The 4,962-nt window shown below is 57.8% G+C and overlaps 1 protein-coding gene across 1 annotated transcript in view; it reads left to right on the forward strand.

The window, feature by feature from the left end:
• The first annotated feature begins 580 nt into the window (after nucleotides 1-580).
• The window catches only part of PLPPR3 (phospholipid phosphatase related 3), a 12,522-nt gene continuing 8,140 nt past the window's right edge, over nucleotides 581-4,962 (forward strand). Inside the window, exon 1 of the mRNA XM_026654975.2 lies at nucleotides 581-603. The gene's annotated coding sequence lies outside the window, so the exon portion shown is untranslated. The remainder of the gene's footprint in view (nucleotides 604-4,962) is intronic.

Here is a 4,962-nt window from a genome sequence, read left to right on the forward strand (position 1 = left end):
ATGGGACGAAGGGGTCGTCACCGTGTTTCTGGGGTGGTACTGTTGGGATTCTCACTGCTTGGCCCTATCATAGGTGACGAACCATATTTCCCAGGGAATCACCATCCGGAAGGCGAGACATCTCCTGCCAGCTGCACCCGTGCTCAGGAGAGCAGGGGCAAGGCAGCGAGGAGGAGCGCTGGTCGGGGCATGGGCATCAGGCACAGGCAGGGCCACATCTGTTCTGCTGCAATTGTCAGCAGGAGCAATGGAGCCGAGCGGCCTCCAACAAGGGCAGGAGACCGTCAGCAGAGCAGAGTGGCTGAGCTCACAGACTCCTTTCTCCTCCCATAGTATCAAACTGCGTGTGTGTATGCTTGGTGTGTGCATTTGGGCGGGGAGAGATGCTGTGTGTCTGTCATTGATCCAGTCAGAGCCTACAGAGCGGAGAGGCCACAAGCAGCTGGAAACACAGCAAGCCGGCCCAGCTGAACTTCATCTCCCACGATGCACTGCTTCCACGAGAGGAGGCCATGGTGCATCATGGGAGATGAAGTCTGGATCAGGAGGCTGGCCTATAGGAGACTGGGAGCATGAGGGAACCTGAACTACAACTCCCATAAGGTACCATGGGGGCATTGCAGAAACAAAATACTTAAGAGGTATTTTTATTTTTTGCCAAAACCACCACATTTGTTGTGGAAAAACACCCCAATTTCCAACCAGCTCTACAGGGAACCTTCCGCCACCACGCAATGGCAGGAGAGGGCACTGGTTGTCTAGGGTTGTGGGGACTTTATTCTTTCTAAGCAGCACTGTGGGAGCACCAGTGACTAGCTCAGAAAGCACATTAGAATAGGAAGGTGCTGAAGAACAGGGCAATGCCCCCTTAACTCCATGCTGGGGCACCGACAGATGGGACACACTCAGATTTTGGAGCGAGGTATCCTCACAGCAGGGCTGGCTCCAGGCACCAGCGTAGCAAGCAGGTGCCTGGGGCGGCCCATGAATAGGGGGGGCAGCACGTCCGGCCGTTCGGCGGCGGGGCCATCACTCCCTCTCGGAGCGAAGGACTTGCCGCCGTAGAATGATGCGGCGGTAGAGCTGCCGCCGAGAGAGAGAGAGAGTGTGTGTGTGTGTGTGTGTGTGTGTGTGCGCGCGCGCGCGCTTGGGGCGGCAAAAATGCTACAGCCGGCCCTGCCTCACAGCAGGTACTGACATGCCGGGGTGTAAAGAGACAATTATTTTTAAATCTATAATATAGAACTCCAAGGCAGTGAGCTTTTCTCATCCACTTGCAGCTCAAACGGCGACATATCCAAACCATAGCCACCTCCATCTCCATCTGTTCCTGGCAGTATGTGGGGGGCTGATCCAAGGACATCTGATAACGGAGGAGTTGATGTGCAGCTGGAGGGTTGGAAAGGCTCAGAGATATTCCACAGGGCTAGAGGCAGGGAATCCACCACCTCAAGCCTGATCCCTTTTGAATCCAGAATCCCTTTTGCCAGAAGTTGGGAATGGGCGACAGGGGTGGATCACTTGATGATCACCTATTCTGTTCATTCCCTCTGGGGCACCTGGCACTGGCCACTGTTGGAAGACACGATACTGGGCTAGATGGACCTTTGGACTGACCCACTATGGCCGTTCTTATGAATCCTGCCTCTGGGTTGGAGACAAAGCTGGGAGGAAGGCTGTACTTTTCTGGTTCAGCCATGGCTTGTGAGAACGGCTGATTTCTGTCAATAATGCTAACGAGGTTTACGTGAAATGGGTTCTAACAGGAATCTAATGGGATTTCAGTCATTTGGGATTTAAAAAAAAATGGGGCCAGAAATGGAATGAAGACAGCTGATGAGGTCCTAACCCAAGGTGGCTCGGGTTGGAGTCTAGGTTCTGAAACCCACCCCGGGGCCAAAATTGAGCTGCATTCAAACAGCATCCATCCACGGGCTGGCGGAGCGGGGTAGAGTGAATCTTAGGCTCACTTGGCAGGATCCTTTTGTTCAGACCCTTTTCCCGGGTTCCAGCTGAGATGTTTTGCCTGGATAAATGCCTACGGGCCTGTCAGTGCTTCCCCAGTGCAACTGCTGGCAGATAAGGAAGGGAATCCGGGAAGCTAGGCGCAGCCTGAGCACAATGAGAGTAATTGCACCAGGGGGAGCAGGGGAGATTTGCAGCTTGGTTACATGACAGGCAAAGAGCCTGCAGCAATGGAAGGAGGGAGGTTAGGCACTAAGCCCATCAGATCAGCAAGGAAAGCGAGAGGGGTACAGTGTTCAAATCACACACAGCTGCTGGCGGTGAAAGGCCAGGGCCCAGGGGAGGCAGCTGCTAGCCAGGGCAAACCGGCTTTCCTGAGATATGAATGCTGGGCTGTTCCCGCTGATTACCGCATTCCCACCTGGGGCTGCCCTGGAGCAGGGTCTCAGAGCTGAGATCTCCCCATTCCATGCTGGGATGGGAACTTTACGAACCTCAGGGTTATGGGGTTTCCAGGTCTCGGTCCCCAGTACTTAGAGAGGGGATTGGGATTCATGATACCTTGGTTCTATTCCCAGCTGTGGGAGGAGACGTTGATCGACTGGTTGGGCTAGGAAGCTGGGCAACAGGACTCCTGGATTCTATGCCATCACTGACTCACTGTGTGGATCACTTCATTGCTCTGTGCCTCAGTTTCCCCATCTATAAAATAAGGATGATAATACCAGCCCACCACATGAGTGGCTCGTAAGGCCTAGAAAGCCAATATTTATAAAGCTCTTTGAGATCCTTGGATGAAAGATGCTCTAGAAGGGCAAAGTGTTACTAAAAAAGAGGGAGCAATCCTGCCTTTGGTCTCGGGAAGGCCGAGCTGGGTTCGGCACCAGCACACAGATCCCCGTGGGCGGGCGCTGATCCTAGGTAGAGTTCCCATAACCTAGTTCTTCTGCAGCTCAGTCCTGGCAAGGGAAGGTCAGAATATGAGGCCTGAGATTTTAGCGAGAACAGAGTCAGCACCAGGCCTTAAACCCCACCGCGCCCCTGAACTTCGTGATGTTCTGGATCTGGATCCAGAGCCCAGCTCCGGTCCCTTCCTAGCTGCCTGTCCCCCCAGGCTGGTCCTGACGTGGAGGCCCCGCTGAGCTATAGTGAGGAAGAGGGGCTGGGATGGAGGCGTGTCTGCCCCACAGTCTCTCTGCCAGGCTGAACAGGCCCTAGGGAAGCTGCCGTCTTGCCCCGCCCAGCGAGGGAGCTAGGATGTGAGCATCCCCAGACACAGGCTCAGGCAGCCTCCGTGTTGCTAGGTAACCGGGCCAGAGGATTTTGCGATGCCAGTCACGCTGCTGAAGTTCCCACCCCTCCCTCAGGGCCGCGGTGCTTCCTGCGAAGGGGTCTCCTCATTCAGCGCTCTCCTCCGGGATGGTCAGGCAGGTACCAGGGCCAGATGCCAGGAGGGAGTCCCAGTTTGGGGCCTGCCAGGTCAGAGCCCGGAGTGGTGTGAGGAGGGGCTCAGATCCAGACTTGGCATTTTCCTTGCTGGGTGCTGCTGATCTATGGGGAGGGTCCCCGGGGGGGAGAGGGGCAGCTGTGGGTGGCTTGGGGCAAGAACAGGCTTTGGCTCACCATTGCGCCACTCCCACCAGGTGCCCTGCTTGTGCCCCCGCTACCTCCAGGTGTCGTGAGCAGCTTCCTGAGCAACGCTGCAGTCATCTGCACCAGCAGGTGCTTTGAAGGTGGCACCAGAGCAGCCAATGCAAAGGATTCTGGGGGCCCTGTCTGGGAACTAACGGTACCCAGTAAACATGGCCCTGCCAGGCCTTGCTGGAGGGGACAGCAGGAGGGCTGAAATGCCACAGACAGAGAAGCTGGGCTGAGGATGGGCTGATGGCTGAGTGAACATGGAGCCGGCTGAGAATGGACAAGCTCACTCCAGTTGCCGACTCCTCGGTGGGGGTCTGAGCTGGGATTTGACATGGAAACGGCAATCTGGCTGGTGTCTGTGGTCATGAAGAGACCGTGCTGTGCCGCGGTTCTTGTTTCCACGTGAGAGCTGGGGACAGTGGCCTCTGAAACCTTCGGCTCCAGCCCAGGTCGCAGGGGCGGCTCGAGGCACCAGCGCACCAAGTGGGTGGCAAGCCACGGGGGGGCGGCCTGCCAGTCACCGTGAGGGCGGCAGTCAGGCTGCATTCGGTGGCATGCCTGCGGGAGGTCCGCCGGTCCCGCGGCTCCGGCAGCAATTCAGTGGCGGGTACGCCGAAGGCGCGGGACTGGCAGACCTCCCGCAGGCATGCCACCGAAGGCAGCCTGACTCCCATGCTTGGGGCCGCAAAATACATAGAGCCGCCCCTGCCAGGTGGGGACAGTGACTGTATAGGAATGGTGTAGCCTCCCTTTAAATAGCGTGCCCACCGTGTTCCATATCCGAGAAGCGCACGCCGCGAGGCCAGGCGTGCCGGTGTCCCGTGAGCATGGCGACCTGGGCAAAGCTTCGCCTGTCTGGTTTCTCCAGACTATCCTTGTTGTGTTAAGAGCAAAAGACACAACCGTGGCCAAGGGCTGATCCCAGCTGAGGGCCATCCAGGGGTTCTTATGTGAAGTGAGTTTGGTGGTGGGTCTCTCCACCCACTCCCAGCCGGCCCTGGGCACTGACCTGCTCCGCAGAGGGACCAAGATCCAGTGGCCCAGGAGTGGGTCCTGGCAGCTGGGGGAGGTGTGCTGGGAACTCAGATCCGCTTGCTGCTTCCCAGGCCCACCAGCTGTGGGTGGGACTGGATCTATCTCCGCAGGGCTGGGATTTCCAGCCCGGGTGGGTGCAGGGACGGGAGGCCGATGCGTGCCAGGCAGCTAGCCAAGCCCCCCGCATGGCTTCCCCCACCGCCCCCTGGCCAGGACAGGGCTGTGCCCTTGAGTCCCCTGATCTCCAGCTGCAAGATGCACGGGGTGGGGAGAAGGGGGGGGCGCACGATCGGCCCCGCCCTGCAAGCAGGTGCTTTGGGG

The sequence above is a fragment of the Terrapene carolina genome, unplaced genomic scaffold (assembly GCF_002925995.2).
Source record: "Terrapene carolina triunguis isolate 2854851 unplaced genomic scaffold, T_m_triunguis-2.0 Scaffold194, whole genome shotgun sequence".
NCBI classification, from domain to species: domain Eukaryota; kingdom Metazoa; phylum Chordata; order Testudines; family Emydidae; genus Terrapene; species Terrapene triunguis.